This window comes from Nomascus leucogenys, chromosome 20, assembly GCF_006542625.1.
Source record: "Nomascus leucogenys isolate Asia chromosome 20, Asia_NLE_v1, whole genome shotgun sequence".
Classification (NCBI taxonomy): domain Eukaryota; kingdom Metazoa; phylum Chordata; class Mammalia; order Primates; family Hylobatidae; genus Nomascus; species Nomascus leucogenys.
In genome coordinates, this window is record NC_044400.1 from 7,811,998 (window position 1) to 7,829,589 (window position 17,592).

Genomic DNA, 17,592 nt, shown 5'->3' on the forward strand with positions numbered 1-17,592 from the left:
TAATGTCTTTTGGAAATTTTCATGATGCTAATTACGATTTATTAAGCACTTACTCATGCGAAGCCCTGTGCCAAATAGTGAAGGGACACTGTCTCATTTAATAATAACCCTGTTGGGGTGGGTGTTGTTTATTATTAGATGAGAAAATTGAAGGATAAAGAGGTTACATTTCTTGTCTGAGATCATGCAGGTAGCAGGCAGCAAAGCAGGGAATGTTTATCTTTGCTTTGTGTATCTCTTCATTCTTAAGCTTGCTTCTTTCCATGTTATAGGAAAGATCTTAAGGAATATTAATCCTGCAGTGGCATCACATGTGAACGGTATTTCTCACCTGTCCTATCATCAGATGACCATCTAATTTACTAATTTCTTATAGTAGGTAATTTCTCAGATTTTTTTTTGATTCTTATAAAACTGAATACCCTACGTTGTCTGCTGTGCTTTCACAAATGAAAATGATGGTCCACTATAAGATTATTATTTGGGTTTAAAAAAATTTTCTTGTTTAATGAGAATAGCCGAATTTTCTTTGAAAAACTTTCTGTACTTATTAAGACAATATTAGTATCCTAGTTTAATGCGTGTGACTGATACAGTTTTATGTTACTTACTTTTTATATTATTCTTTCACAAACAATACAAAGCCTTCCCCAGCTGTTGTTTCTCCTTAGTGCTAACTTTAAGAAGCCACGCATATTTCTTCCTGAACACCCAGCAGTTTGGTATTCTGTCAGATGTTTTGCAGGGCTTTAGCGAGTCGTTACAGTGAATGTCTTCAAGAAGCAATACATTAGGCAGAGCACTGCAGAGACACCTGTAGAGATCAGCACACCTGCCCTCAAGCAAAAGACAGTAATTAGTTGCTTATCTTCCTTTGCAAACTTCCCCAATGTTGTTGTACATGAAACACATAGATCACAGCAGTGCTGTCATGAGCTCTGCACTGTTGGAGTTGTTTATGCCCATTCAATTTTTAATGTTTCTATAAGACATTTTGATGGGAACCCTGAGCCCAAAGGGATTTGCATGCTTGATCAAACCTGTGATGATTTAAATATAGAAATAAAGAGAAACCTTTGAATTACTTTGACTGTTAACTTTTAGGACCACGTTAGTGGAAAACATTTACATGATACTTGAGGCAAAGATGTGTTTGATCACCCTTTACAACTTTTTTGTTGTTTTGACAGCAGGTATAGCGCCAGTAAATCTAAACAAGTTCTTTAATGCTTATAGATCCAAGTGCGTGTGAATATCTGTATAGCATGGTCTGAATATTTTAAAAGATGATTTTGTACCGATCACTTTTATTGAAATTAAACCACTGTCAAGTACCAACCTTTTAGTCGGGCCACATTGTCATATATGGTTTATATTATTAAAGAATGAGATGATAGGCGATTGAACTTTAGTAAAATACCGTAGTATATGTGAGTTGGATATATTGGGGCCAGATAAATTATCACCTAAAGTACTTGGATGTCTTTTGATATCATTGTTTTAATTTTAACACTATATGTGGTCTAGATACCATAAGGGATAAAAGCTAGTATTTTACCAAGTGACCTTTCAAGTCGTTTCTAACAGCTGGGATTCAGTTCTTTGATTATATTTGTGTAGGTTATTAATAAACAGCTTCAATAGAGATTCATTACTGTTTCTTAAATTATATTGTTTGCAAAATGCTATCATTCCTAATATCAAAGCAAATTCCATTCACATTCTGAGAAAAAAACCCTAGTGCCTTGTTATTCAAGCATAGTCTGGTGGCTATACATACATGCCTCTTAAATTGGTTCTTGGAGATAAATGGGCATTATGGAGTTGTCAGATTATAGTAAAACTAAAGAAGAAGATGTTATACAGCATTGGACTGTCATTGACAGAGTTAGAAACCTTAGATGGTAATAAATGCAGTCATCCCAGTGTGCCTTGCAGTTTTTCCTCAATACATAGGTAGAATCTTCCTGTGAGTTTCTGAGCATAGTTTTTGATTAGCTCTTCAGCACAAAATGGAGTGAATGATACGAATATCTAAAAGCTTACCTCTAGATTTTATGTTTGCCTGCCTTTCTTAGCCGTATGTAAGCCTAAATGTGGATTAACTGGGGATACTCCATTTGTGAGGTGATGATTGTGATGCTAGTATGCTAGTATAGGCAGAATACTTTTTTTTTTTTTTTTTTTTTTTTAAGGTAGAGTCTTGCTCTGTCGCCCAGGCTGGAGTGCAGTGGTGCAATTTCGGCTCACTGCAACCTCTGCCTCCTGTGTTCAGGTGATTCTCATGTCTCAGCCTCCCAAAGTGCTGGGTCTGCAGCCACATGCCACCAAGCCTGGCTAATTTTTGTATTTTTAATAGAGACGGGGTTTTGCCATCTTGGCCAGGCTGGTCTCGAACTCCTGACCTCAAGTGATCCACCTGCCTCGGCCTCCCAAAGTGCTGGGATTACAGGCGTGAGCCACCACGCCTGGCCTCTTATATTTTATATGCATAACATTTTGGCTAGCTTATACTTCATTGACTTTCAGGAATTTCACAACAGTCATTCCTAACAATTGGTCTGTCTGTAGTGGCCTTTGGAATTCCTAATAACTTTATGTTAATGTTGCATAAAACATTTGGCAGTCTGTTTCTTATGTAAAGCTGCTCCATGTGCCCTGAGTCAGAAGCTTACTTATCTTTTTATCCTTGATACCTAGCTTAATGTGATCAGTCAGTATTGGTTGGATTAGTGAATGATTGAAAATATTATGTAATGGATATGAATAGCCCATGGAAACAGTAAAGAGTGGATCACACTTAACACTTTTAATAATAGAAATAACCTTTTCTCCTGCTTGCATTTTTCAGCATAACCCTTGGTTCATATTTTTTCTAGGATGAGTTCCTATAACTTGATTTTAACTTTACCTCTTTACTATCAGTTCATCAAAAATATTCTGTGAAAAAGCATTTTATATTTTTACTGTACTAAAGCTCTTCTTATTCTGAGTCACAATCAGGACCCATTTAACTACTTTAGCTTTATTTTCTATTGTACTATATTCTCTAGCTGTTGTTTCTCCTTCTGTGCTGGAGAAACTTTTTACTCCTTGTTTCAGGGCAAGTCAAACTTCCACTTCCTGGCATCATGCCTTGGTCTCTGAGCTCCAATCTCATGATCTTCTGAGTTATTTCTGTTTTCCACCTGCCAGTTAAGAATGAAATCGTATGTGTCCCTATGTTTTGCAAAATGGATCTATCTCCAACTAGCTCATAACTTCATTACTATGATTTCTTTCTTTCTTTTTATATTTTTTTGTATTTTACTTCTTTTCTTTCTGGCATGTGGTGGAATGCTAAGTACTTTGTAGTCACATACTAAATACTATACACACTTATACACTAGGTAATATGTAGCTTTATAGTAACAAGATAAGCCTCCTCCTAAAGAAAGGAAGACAGAAGGAAAGATGGACAGAAAGAAAGGAAGAGAAAACAGAAGAAAAGAAAGAAGAAGAAAAAAAGAAAGATCAGTAAGAATATTTTGAGGAATAGGGAAAGAGCAGTAATTCTGGAATTTTAAAAACTTGAGTTTAAATTCTCATTCTGCTTACTAGCTTTGTAATATTGGATGAGGTTCATAATCTTTTGGTGTAAAATGGTAATAATATCTATCTGACAAACTTGTAAGGGTTAAATTATATAATGTATATAAAGTGCTTATTGGCATACGCTGGCACACATTCGATGTTAAAGAAATGGTAACTAGCTCTTTTATTTTTCATATGAGGGAAGAAGTTTAGAGAGCTGACCAAGGGTCATATAGCTAGTAAATTGTGGAGAGAGAATTGAAAACTAGGCCATTCTTACTCTAAAGCAGTGTTTTTCAAACATAGTGCATCTGAGAATTATCTGAAAGACTTGTTAAAACACTGGGCCCCACTCCAGAGTTTCTGGTTCACTAGGTCTGGGGTGAGGCCTGAGAATTTGCATTTCAAACATGTTTCCTGTTGCTGTTGCTGCTGCTACTGGTCCAGGGACCACACTTCGAGAACCAGTGCTTTCTGGCATATTTCTCAACCCTAGTTGCACCTAAGAAATCACCCTGAGTAGTGTCTATAAATTATTGATGAAACTAGAATCTCTGGTTATTGGGCCTAAGTGTGGATTTTTAGGTTTTTGTTTTAAGCTATCCAGGGGATTCTAAAGTGCAGCCAGGGTAGGAAGCACCACTCTGCCTAAGTGAGGCAGTTGGCAGTTTTTTTCTTAGAACTGAGTATTAAGTGAAGCAGCTGACCCTGCACCCTCCTGGATGCTCAGTGAGGCAAGGCCTCAGTAGTGTGTTGTTTTTATGCTGTTATGTTTTAAAACAATTGCTTTGGCCTAGAATCCTTTTACTGTTTTAACCTGTTCTACTTGTTTGTGTGGACTGTTTGCATTTCTCCATCTTCACCCTCAGTGTATCCTGAATGCCTTCATCAATCTCTAGGGTGGATTTTATGTTAATATTTGGCAAAAGCAAGTATTTAGCAATAGTAGACTTGAAGTATAAAGTAAATAAAGGAATATATCTAATTTTTAAGAAAGCAATCACATTAACAATTTAATGTACTTTCAGGATTCTGATTATGAGTTTGTTCATTTTTCTGAGATGCTTTGGAAACCTTACATTTTGTTTTAGAGGACCCAGTTATTGGTTAGAATAGGTAATGATAATTGTGCACCCAGAAGTGTATAAGTAAAAATGTCGTAGATTAATTGATAAAGGAGTCATTTTTTCTTTATAGGACTCAGTTGGTAAATATATACAAATCAAGGCATGAAATCATTTACTGGATAAGAGTGGGCAGAATGCCACATAATTTCATTAACCTTTAAGCAATGAAATTATAAATCCCTATGCAAATGTTTAAGGTTATCATTGCCTATCACCCCTTTTGATTCCTACAGACCGTTAATTCTTCTCTGTCCTGCTGAGTCTTATTAAAACTTCTGACTGATGTACTTTTATTAAAAGGTTTAGAATTTACCAATTTAAAACACTTGCTTTACACTATTACCTCTAATTTAACTAGGCCCATTAAACACTGTATTTTGCAAAGGGAAGAAGTCAATTGCTGTTTCTTTAAAAAATAATAAATTGAAATGAATTTTAAACTCTGCTTAGAGGTGAGCAACTGCTATATACTACTAGGCCTTTTGATAGCTGATTTGTTCCTTTAGTATGCAAATTTTAGGTTTACAGAGATCTAATGCTTTTATTTAGGAAATATGCCCAGAGGCTAGATTGGTAGGCTTTAGGGAGATAACTAGTTTGGTGTGAAATAAATAGTTGTTAAAGGATCACATGAAGTGGGTCCCAGAAGATGAAGAGTAGACTGAGACAGATTGAGGAAAACTGACTGTACTTCATTTCATTTGGCTATAAATATCACTGAATTAAAAATGAAGACAATGAATGATGGCAACACAAAGCAAATTAATGAAAATAAGCCATTTTTTTGTGGGTTTTCTGAAAAGTTCTGTCTTCTGAGCAGTTTAAAGAAAAGGGCTGAGTACACCCCTAACCAAAGAAGCTTAGTTCACATCATTCTGGGAGGCCAGCCTTTTGAGAGATTGTAGCTTTAGCAGGCAGGAAGGAATGGGTCAACTCCCCTCCCACCCCCCACCAGTCAAAGTCAGCAGCATCACTTCTGGTTAGTGAGATGACAGATGTCGTAGAAAACCTTGCATTCAAAACAAGAGGACTCACGGATGCTAGCTTAGGTTGGCAATTGTAGATATTCTGGCTTGCAAGTGTTAAACAAATAATAATAAACTTTTAGCTTTGGGAAGTTAGTTTTAAGAGGTCATACACTTGTTTTGTAGCATTGCTCTTTTGGAATCTCTGACTTCCAAACATTTATTTTTCCTTAAATAACTGAAAAATAATGAAATACGTTTCTATATTGATAGCTTGTAGAATCCACTTTTCTTTTTTCTTTTTTTTTTTTTTACAGTGTGTATATCTGTCTTTTTGGTTGTCTAAGCAGTTAGGCCCTCAAGAAATAGAATATTTGAATAGCGTTAGCATTTGAAATGGTCCCTGTATGCCTATTTGTTGTATGTCCCTGGTGGTAGAAGTGCAGAGGGCATGGGTGATGATGACGTGTGAAGGTGGGATGCTAGAGTCTTTCATTGAGGCTGGAGGTTTGTAATCTTGTTATCATTAAAGTTTCAAAGAGGTGTGGTGGGTAGGAGTGCCAATGCCACAGTCTAGTAGAGTGAGGAATGAGAATAAGTAATTGGTTCTTGCCAGCATTAGCAATAGTGGTTTTGGTAGAGTGATGGCTAAGGAAGCCAAGTTACGGTAATTCAAGCATTGAATGGAAGTTGAAGTAAAAACAACGAGCTTATATTATTATTTTATGAAGCTTCACAGGGATAGTTGGTAGGGTTGGAAGAACTGTGTTATTGATGAAGGAGAAGAAAGCAGTGGAGAAGAAAGGGAGAAACCGGGTAGTGCACGTTCCTAGAAACAGCATAAATGAATAGGATTCATTGTACAGGTAGAGGGTTTAGTAATGGAAAAGAGGGTCAACCATGAGATGGGAATGAAAGTGTTATGAGACAGGAGAATTTGCATATGTAGAGTGGGTTCTTAGTTGCAGGCAACAGCTACTTTGAGTTGCATACAGAGATGTATCACATGCTACTTAATTTGCAAAAGTGCCAAGGAACCAAAGTTGACTGTGAATAGCTAGGAACAGCACAAGCCATGAGAGATACCCCATGATACTATTCTAGTAGAAAACTCCACTGCCATTTGCTACTTAGAACCTATGAGACTAGGGATCATTTAGTAGCGTATCTACATAGTTGTTTCAGAAGAACAAAATGCCTTCACTACAAAATTTGATCTCATTTGTAGTTGGCTACTTCCTTGATTTGCTCATTTCTGCTTTCTAAATCTTGAATGGATTTGGTTGAACCTGGGTTCCCTGTGGAAGGCATGATGCAAGAGCATCTGAGAAATGTTTTTAGCTTGAGGTTTGTGAATACAGGAAGTTAGAGTGCATGCTAGAAAGGGATTGGAGTGCAGCCTGGGTAATTCTGGCTCTTGGTCTTTCATGAGCTGCAATCAAGATGTCAGCCAGAGTGACAGTCATTTGAAAGTTAGACTAGCCTGGAGGATCTGCTTAGAAAATGGCTCTCTCACATGGCTGTTACGTTGATTCTGGCTATTTGGCAAGATGCCTTGTGTACCTTTCACTAGGATGGCTTAAGTGTCCTCACAACGTGGCAGCTGGCAGCTGGCTTCCCCCAGGAAGATCCAAGAGAGTAAGGAAGAAGCTGTAATATCTTTTAGGACAGACACTGTCACTTCCACTGCATTCTGTTGATCACTCAGACCAACCCTGATATGAGCAAAGGGATTACACAAAGGCATGAATTCCTTGAGGTGAGGATTACTGGGGGCTCTCTTGGAGGCTGGCTACCTGTACCCTCTTCTCCCCTTTCTTTGACAGCACAAGTTGATCGGATTTATCTGTAGAAGCAAAAAATGAAATTCTTTTAATAGAATGGAACTTGACAAGAATTTGGATAGAATGTGGTTCTTTACATTAAGGGTACACAGTGTGCAGTATTGTCAGCCAGGTTTTAAAGAGATAACGAAACGCCGTTCATTTACTTGTTGTCAGGTTTATATTCTACAAGCAGAGCTTGTATCATAACATTATCATTCAGTCTAGGTATATGTATTTTGAAAGTGTAGAGATAATGAGGTAGTGATACTGTCTTCTAGAATAGCTATTCTGTCTTCATCTCTGAAATTCACAGGTCTGGCTAGCTGTCCCTAACGTCATTTCCTGGTCTCAACTCTTTAAGACCCTGACAGACTCTGAGATTGGAGTGAAGATTTCTGTGACATGCTGGGTGGGTATAGGCTGCTCTCTCATGCCTTGGTCACATCTTCTTGTTTATTTTTTCATATCATGTATCACAAATTGAAATGATATTGCTGATATACTTGTTTGTCACCCTGCATCCTTTTCCCACTCCCCAAAGTAAAGCTTCAGCAGAATAGGGCTTTGTTGACCTGTTCACTGCTGAGTCCTCAGCACTGAGTGCAGTGCGTGGTAGATGCCCAGAAGGTGATTGTCTAAATACATTATTTTTTGAGAATATATACTACATGATTATTATTTGAAAGAGGACACCACAAAAGGTAATTTTTCCCTTCTTCTACTTGATTTCTGTCTTTTCAGCCTTTTTCTTATCCCCCCACCCCTTTTTTTTGGTGACACCTCAGTTCAGGATGTTCTCTGTGGCTGTGAATGCTTTCCCATCTTGTTCACAGTTGGTACCTGGAAGGTTCTCTAACCTTGTTTCTTTCTGATGTAGCCTCTTCTGACTCTGGGATTACTATTTAAAGTAATTCTTTTAAGAGATATGTTTGGCTAATTCTGTAATTTTTTTGTTATGTAAACTGTTTGGGAGCCACATTTCCTATTGATTTGATCACACCTTGTTTTTTCCTTGTCATAAATGGTCCTTTTTGGATGAGTTACTGTGTGAGTTCTGACCCTGTCAGAATTGATACTCTTAGGAATCCTGACTTTAATATACACAGAACAGGAAAAGTCATGATAGGCATCCTTGGGTATATATGGTAACATGTTAGTTCTCTTCAAGACTGTGCATGGCTTACAGGGATCACAGGACTGTGTGAGTTAAGCAACAGTTTAAACCTGATGTATTGCTCTCCCAGGAAGTAGTATTCTTAAGGTATTTACCCCAGATCTGCAAGTGTCTGTGTTTCTCTGGGGGGGGGAACCCCAAACCTGGAATGCTCATCCATATGCATTCCAACCTGCCTCTGAGATGTTAGGCAAGCCTCAGCAGAGGTTCTTGACAGTTTTTTGGACTATAGACCTTTTGGCAAATCTGACAAACTATTGACCTTCTCCCAGAGATACTTATTTACATAAACCCACAAATTTTACATATATCATTCAGGAGTGCATAGATTCCTGAAGGCCATCCAGTGACCAAGGTTAAACACCTCTAATCTGAATTATTGTTATTATTATTATTATTATTATTATTACTGAGTTACAGATGGTTTGGAAAATCTCTGGAGAGACTGAAAATCTATTAATTAAGAATAACCTTAGAATCACTCAGAAAACTTCTGTTCTTGCACATTCTTCTCCCATCTTGGAATATCCAAGAGCCAGACTAGATCATCCGAATCAGCTCTTGACCAGCTCAAGATTGAGAATTCAGTCTGGGTTTATTTTGAAGGTACTAACTGTGTCTTTTGTGATCTTACAGGTATCTCTGCATTAGCCAAATTGGACATATGTAAAGGGACATCAGTATATCTGGATCATCAGGTAAGCAGATGGGACTTCATTTTTATATCTCCATCAATTCGGTCCTCTGGCAATATGCGGGCATTTTCTATCATGTCTCGTGTACTGCAGTGTGGTCAATAAGATGATTGATATTTCTAAAGAGAAGGAAGCAGCCTTTTTTAAGTTTCACCAGATTATTAACCTGCTGCCTAAAGTCAGATTTCTTTATTTTTATCTCATTATTATTTCATGTATTCATACATCTATAGTAGATAATAATTCTCTACTTTTCTTTTTATGTATATTCTTTGGAGAGTTGTGGACAGCTCTCGTATTGTTCCTTGGTTGTCAGCCAAGTTATAGACATTTAACTCCTTTAATCTTTCTTTGTAATTGAGTTAGCTTGGCTGCTTTGTCCATGTTTTCCCCTCGTTTTATGGTACCATTAATAAACAGAAAATCAGTCTATTGCCTGGCTTCTTCTACACCTTTCATTCTTTTTGTTTTCTGTTTTTGCCTCATATTCCTTGTTGAGCTAAGGCCAGCCAGACATCATTCTCTGGACCACTTTGGCACTACATGAATGCCTTGCCTGCAACTATCAGTGTCCCATGCAGTAATACCATCAGCAGTATGTCCTAGAGAAAAAAGAAATATAAAAGGCAAGCAGTGAGGAGCAAAATAATGCATTCTTTAATTACATGGCAGACTTACCCTTACCACCCAAAGTAAATCATTGTACCTGAGCCCTTTAACACAGCTTTTGTCATCCTAAAGTGGTGTGCGTTTGCACTAATTTGAATAATAAGAGAAGCGTGTATATTGTTTGAAGTTTGCCCACTGTTCTCACTTGATTCCTTCCCCATGTTTTCACTCCCCCACTGCCTTTCTCAACACAGATCGTGACTTGTTATCAGATTCTGTGGCCGTGAACAAAACTGGGCAGGGGATCATTTTGTCAGAAATTAGATAGGCTCAGGTGGTAAATGCTCCATGTCTCCATGTATAACATCTGAGGCAAGTGCTTCAGTTCTTGCTATTTCTGTAACAGCCATTGGTCTTCTTTTAACAGCCAATTCAATGGCATTGTGCAGGAGGAAAGGACTAGTAGACGTTTGGTACTATTTATCAACACTGTATTAGTTGCACAACTTTTTTCCCCCTTGATTGGCAGGGGGAAAAAAGTATTGGCATACTGCTTCTAGATGATGCTGAGCTTAGTGTAAAATATGCCAGCATGGGATCTGAGCTGACACAGTTCATTCTTTCTTTTCATTTGGTTTGTAGAAAATGGACCTCTCCCTTTACTTATCTTGTGCATTAGAAAGAAAAAAGGTCATACATCTAGGAGCTAATGGCTTATTGGTGTCTTTTAGTCACCAGATTCAGATAGTATATTTAGTTGAAGGTTGCAGCAGCACACACTCGTCTTTCTCATTTGTGTTAGCTTCACTTCTAGTACAGAATTGAATAGGATCGAAGAGACGGTTTTCCTGTTTGTGTCTGTGGCAACTTTTTCGATGATTTGTGGTTTAATTCTTTAAACATTTTTGATCACTTATCACCTCTTTCTCTGTGAAGGCTTAAAGTATTCAGATTCTAATGTTATAATCTTTTCATCAGATTATTTAATTTTGGAGAAATCAAGGTCAGAATAGCAGCTGACACAGTTGTCTCTGAATAGTGACCTAAAAATTATAATACTTCTTTTTTTTGGCCTGGATTTTATGGTCTGCCTTCATGGCATCGGATTTTTAAATAAGATTATGTGATTCTGAGTCATGTATTTCTTGGTCTCTGGCCTCTTAAACAGGTAACTGTATGACTTGGACCCTTTTTAAATCTGTTTTTTAGAAAATGTTAATCTCTCACATGGCTTTTAAACTGTTGACAGTATTGTACTTGACATTAATTTTGTTAGGCAGTTAATGCATTCTTCGGCATAACTTTGTTTCTTGGGTGTTTTCAAGACCTGTCAAAGAAAACAAAATGCTAACCTGACTTTAAAGGGGCAAGAAAATCCCCCCCAAACTATATTATTCTTTGTTCTCTATGTGCATCAAAGTGACAATCCCACACTGTCTCAATTGAGGGAGTCTAGCACAAAAATGAAAAACAGCCTGGCACTGTTATAGGCTTGCAGCCAAAATGTTTTGTGTAGCTTGGTTCTGGCAGTGGTTTTTGTAAGGCAGAGGGTCTACCCTCACAGCATCACCGAAGGAAGGCAGGCAGCCTTAGTCTTTCCCACTTACACCATTATTTCCCCCTCTTCTCTTCTTCTTTCTTCACACAGACCACCATTGTGAAAAGAAATATTTTTTTCTGAAATAGAAATATCATTCCCCTTACAACTTCCACATTTAGTAAGTGGCTTTGTTCCTTACAGAAGTTGGTGCTAAATTTGCCTTTTCCACTCTCTTAGATATTTTCTTTACAGTTGCTTTTTTGCTACTATTGCTAACTTTGGTCGTGTTGACACAGTATTTTTGATTGGTTGGAATCTTGTCTGCTTCAGAATTTATTATTTGAATGGAAACTTTTGAGTAATATTTGCCTGTGTTATATGGATTTTTATGCCAAGATAGCTCTTGTTGAGACCAAAATGTCTGCCATTGTTTTCTATTTTTGTCTAAAATTCAGGGTCAGTTCATATCTTTTACAAATTGAATACTTACTTTTAGAGTGTCTGATAAGTCTTGGATAAGCAAGTGAACTTCTTTTAAAACAAAGGATGTGCATTTAAAATATTTTTCCTTTGAAATAAAAAATGCAGGGTAAAACACAGAAGTGTTTTTAAGTTTACCAATTCTCTCAAAATTATAGTTAGTGCCCTACCATTAGGAGTGTGAAAATGTGGCATAATGAGTTTTAAATAGAGACGATTTGAGCAGGAGACTAGATTTTCACTATGAGCAAGCATTCTATGAAATTTCGTAGAATGTTCCTCACAATGTAAATATGTTTTCTGTTGTATTAAGCAAAACAAATGATTTACTTTCAAGTGATCTATTTTTAAAATTAGATTTTTTATAGTGATCTATTTTAAAAATTAGTTTTGCAATCAAGATAACAATTAATAGTCAGAATATGTTTTTATAGGAGATTGATATTATTTTGACTGATCTTTATTTTAAAAATTGTCAATGATTTTTGGCAAAAAGAAAATTACTTTGAGAAGAAAAACTCATGTATTTTTGTAACAGTGTAACAAATGTGACTGAAAAGGAAGTAAACAGTGGCTCATGTTTGAATTATTAATGTGAAACATTTTTATATGCCATATATACTGGGAAATATATCTATTATGGGTACTTTAAGATAAAATTGTGCAGTCTAACAGTTGTTTCTTTTCTGGGGATTTATTTTTAATTTAGAAAACACTTTAAAATTATTAAAAGGATTTTTAAAACAGAGATGTATCAGCAGTATGCATTAAATAAACTCACCTGTTATTTTCTCTCATTCAGAACAGGCTCAGCAACATATTGGTTCACTACTTTAGCAAAACAAACAAATATTCAAATTGCTTTGTATGCATAATGCACATGTAATAAATGCTGCAATTCCCCGTTGCTCCCAATGCTATCTTTTTAAACTTGCAAAGTGGCTTTTTTTATGCAAAGCTACTAAAATGAATCTGGGTGGGATGCCTGTTAAGTTATATGAATTAAATCTTTAGGTCAACATTTTAAACTTCAGAATTCTGACAGTTTTGCGAAGGCATGCCAGCGAAACTTTTTTCACTTGATCCAGTTAAGTTCATGACTGTCTGTCTTGAATCCCCTGTGCCAAGGTCTGATAATGTTAACATTAGCGAGTAAAGATCACACACACACACACACACACACACACACACACACACACACGAACCTCTTTCATTCTGTGTATAGTGAATAATGTTTATTGCATATTAACCACTATTCAGTGACTTTAAATACACTTTCTGCAGTGGTTTAATTTTTATTTGCAGTGAAGCCCTTTATTTTTCTCTGTGGTAAGAATATATCTTTCAGTGATTTAGGACAATGTGAATTGTCCTATTTATTTATTGTAACTACACACAGAGGCATAGGAGAGATATTTAAGAGCCATAATGTTTAAGCCGTTTTTTGGTAAATACGGTTGAGTTTTTCATTTTTGTAGAATAGAATTTATAGACAATAAATTGTATAGTTTTAATTCAGAACACATAGGAAAGCTATTGTATCTTTTTAGTTTGACATTATATATTTTTTAGGGATATAATGTAGTAACTTAATCATTATATTTGTAAAAACATGGAGAAACAAATTTATTAAGAGATAACAGCAAAATTGAATAAATACTGTTGATTATTTTAACTAGGATTTTACCATATTAAGTACCAAGTTTATAATTATAACTAGTACTTCATTTCATTTGAATGTCAATATAGCTTTCAAACATGACTCTTGGGGAGATGATTTGAATGTCTTGTTTGATATCAAATATTGGTAATGTAATAACAAATAGTGATTTTTAAGTTTATGTGGTCAAAATGAGTAATCTTCCCTTAAGCATATGGTGTATACTTTAGTGTCAAAATTCAATAGATAGTATTGCATGAAAGAGTACATGTTAATTCAGTTGTTTGATTTTTCCTTTTAATTTTCGATACGTTTTAATTTCTCCCACCCTCTGACATATTATTCTGTAGAATACTTTTACAAGTATTTCATATGTTTTCTATGGCATCTCACACTGCTCACTTTTTATCTATAATACCATATGAGTTCCTCTTTTTTAGGTTTACACTGCATATTTTAAGCTGCTGATAGTGTAAGTAGATTGCAAGGTAAAGTGACATTTAGCTTTTTGAGTTAGCTTCATTTTTAGCATGAGAACAGGTTTTTTTTTCCCTGTCCTAAATCTTCTCATATTTCCCATTAAAACAATCTTACTAACATTGAACAAAGAAATTCAGGGATTTGGCTAAAGCAGCAATTGAAATGCATCAAAAAGTGGCTACTACAATACAATTTTATTAATGAATGATCTACATTGGTTCCAGCTGTGTCCATGTGATTAGGCCTTCACCAGGCAACAATGGGTATTTCCCTATTGCTTTTATTTGATTTCCAAGAATGTGTCATCTGTTACATCAGCCTCTGCCAATATGCCCCTGTAAAAGTGTTTTTTTTTTTTCCTTCTAAATTTCTGAAGCATAAGTTGAATACCCACACATAGCCCTGCTGAAATATTGTTTCTATTGAATGGTGGCCTAGGTTTGTATGCCTGGTGTTGCATACCAAAATCTCAGAATGTAAATTAAAGTAAATGTTATTAAGTTTATCAGTAAATTTTTGGAAGTGTGGTTGCCTGGTAATGCTAAAGATAGACTATTTTAGCTTTTACATTTTCATCTTAATATTTTATTACAGTGGTATAATGTGTTATAGAGGTGGACAAGCTTGCAGATTGAAGTGGGGATCGTCCAGATTGTTCCCTTCCCTGGACCATATGGTATAGTTCTAAAAGCCTTTTGTACGCTGTCTGTTCAGTTTATTGTAAACTCAATCTTTAGTGCACCTAAAAAGATAACCAAATAAAAGTGAGCCTGAGAAAACGGACTTCATATCATATAAGGACCCCAGATATATATTTTTGAAAGGAGATAACTGAAAATGAAATTGAAGTTGAGATGATATTATAAACAAGGGAGATTTGTCATTCTCTGAATTTTTTTTATATCACATGGATTTTCATAGATTGTCTTTGAATACTGCTTTTAAAATGAAAGCATTTGTGTTATGTGACTATAGTTATTATGCTGATTTATCCCATTCTTTTTCAGGAAAAAGAATGTAGCATTGTTCTGTTTTACAGAGGAAGCCTCTACCTGTGACTGATGGTAAAGAATATATAAACTACAGGTTTTATGAATATGTGGATTTTTTTGACTTACCTTCTTGAGAATTTAGGCTAGATATCTCAGTAATTTCATTCTGTGAGGAATTACCTATACCCAGAGTTGAAAGGTTTCTAGTTCTTGTTTGTTTTCCTTTCTTCCCCCCACCCCTAACTTAATATGTTTCTATAATTCTATTTTAGGAAAATGGAGTAAGAGATTGCTTATCCCATATACTAAGATCCTTTAGAAGCAGGAATGAGTGACTTCTCCTGATTCTCACTCTCCTTCCCTCCAAAATAAGCCACTGTTTGAGAAGAGCATTAGACATTACCCACTGCTTTTTGGCATAAGAGATTTGAAGTTGAAATTCTACCAAATTGGGGGATAAAAAGGAGAGCCTGTGAAGAACATGATTCTTTACTCTATCATTACCCTGAACCACTGAAAGGGTAACTGAGAGGACCTCAAATGTTATTGGAATGTGTAATTTTCCTTTGAATGGCCACAGTGAAATATATTTCAACAAAAAAGGCAGAACAAGTATATGTGGTGTACGGAGTTGATGGTGATTGAAATTAATGAATCTTTTCAGCACTGTACAATAGAAATTATCCCAAGAGTAGTACACATTTAAAATTTGTCCAAGAGAAACATACATAGAGAATGATTATTGTGTTATTATTACCTTAGGGAGATGACTAGAGATATATGGAATTTTTTTTTTTTTTTTTTTGAGACGGAATCTCGCTTTTTCGCCCAGGCTAGAGTGCAGTGGCGCAATCTCGGCTCACTGCAAGCTCCGCCTCCTGGATTCACGCCATTCTCCTGCCTCAGCCTCTCCGAGTAGCTGGGACTACAGGCGCCCGCCACCACGCCCGGCTAATTTTTTGTATTTTTAGTAGAGACGGGGTTTCACCGTGTTCTCGATCTCCTGACCTCGTGATCCGCCCACCTCGGCCTCCCAAAGTGCTGGGATTACAAGCGTGAGCCACCGGGCCCGGCCGATAGCTGGAATATTAAATAATACAATAATGCTAGTGGTAAATTAGACACAAAGTATTTGTTGGGATATACACTTTTCAAATTCAAAAAGTTTTCTAAAACAGAATCATTGATTTCAAGTGTATGTGTGGAGTCTTCCCTATTTAAAAAATACTGTTGTTTGTAATCTCTCATTTATTCTTTTTTTTTTTGGGACGGAGTCTTGCTCTGTCACCAAAGCTGGAGTGCAGTGGCGCGATCTTGGCTCACCACAACCTCCGCCTCCCGGGTTCAAGCAATTCTCTTGCCTGAGCCTCCTGAGTAGCTGGGATTACAGGCACATGCCACCACGCCCAGCTAATTTTGTATTTTTAGTAGAGACAGGGTTTTTCCATGTTGATCAGGCTCGTCTCAAACTCCTGACCTCTGGTGATCCGCCTGCCTCAGCCTCCCAAAGTGTTGGGATTACAGGTGTGAGCCACTGCGCCCGGCCTGTCATTTATTCTTAAGCCACTTTCTAAGGTGCCCACAAAATTGAAAAGCATAGTTTACACTTTCACACAAATTAGATCCCTCCCTTTTTCTCTCCCCCCATTCTCCTTCTTTTCTCCTTTCTTCCTATCCTTCAGCTATTTACTTATATGTGTGTATTATGTATATGAATGATATATACCATACTATAGAAAAATGTTATTTTAATAGATTTGAGGGATTGAAGGTTCCACTTAAAATAAAAATCTTGTAATAACCATGCAACAAATGGATTTATATGGAGGAATTTGACCATGTTTATAGAAGTAATTCAGATTACAGAAAATTGTAGAAGTGTACATTCAAAATTTTATTTTTTTTCTAGCTAGTCAGGACTGGATGATAGCTTAAGAAAGGAGGAACCAAAAAGAGTCTAACTCAAGTATCTCTGTTTTAACGGTAAAAATGCCTCTGGCTCCAAGTAGTAGAAAATCTTACTGACATTGATTTAAATGAGTTAGGGTTTTATTTGTCTCATAAGAATCAGAAGGCAGTTAGTTCACAGGTAACTGATACTATCAGGGATACCGGTAATGTCTTACTTCCCCACTATCCTTAGCATGTTACATTTGCCTCTTATTTCACTTTCAAGCAGGAAGAACAAAGGGAGAGCTCAGAAACTTTCTTCCCATGGATACTTTCTCTTTTTCTTTAGAAAGGGATGTTTACTCACAGGGACTTCTGTCTAATTCTCACTGGTCAAAAGTACGTCCCATATAACCACCTCTAGAATGAGATAACAAATGTTTTCGCTTTCTAGCCCCTAGAGTGAGATAATGAGTGTTTTAGCTTTCTAGCCTCTTTTGGAGGAAGGCAAGGAGAATGGGAATTAGAATGAGTGTTGAATGAGCCATTCTAAAGTTATCTGCTGTACTTCCTTAATTCTT

The 17,592-nt window shown here is 36.4% G+C and overlaps 1 protein-coding gene across 8 annotated transcripts in view; it reads left to right on the forward strand.

Moving 5' to 3' along the window:
• The window catches only part of GTDC1 (glycosyltransferase like domain containing 1), a 453,744-nt gene that overhangs the window by 86,591 nt on the left and 349,561 nt on the right, over positions 1-17,592 (forward strand). For 7 of the 8 annotated variants that reach the window (XM_030801481.1, XM_030801480.1, XM_030801483.1 and 4 more), the window contains exons 2-3: positions 9,302-9,363; positions 15,137-15,193. The gene's annotated coding sequence lies outside the window, so the exon portion shown is untranslated. The remainder of the gene's footprint in view (positions 1-9,301; positions 9,364-15,136; positions 15,194-17,592) is intronic. The other variant, XM_030801486.1, reaches the window with a different exon arrangement.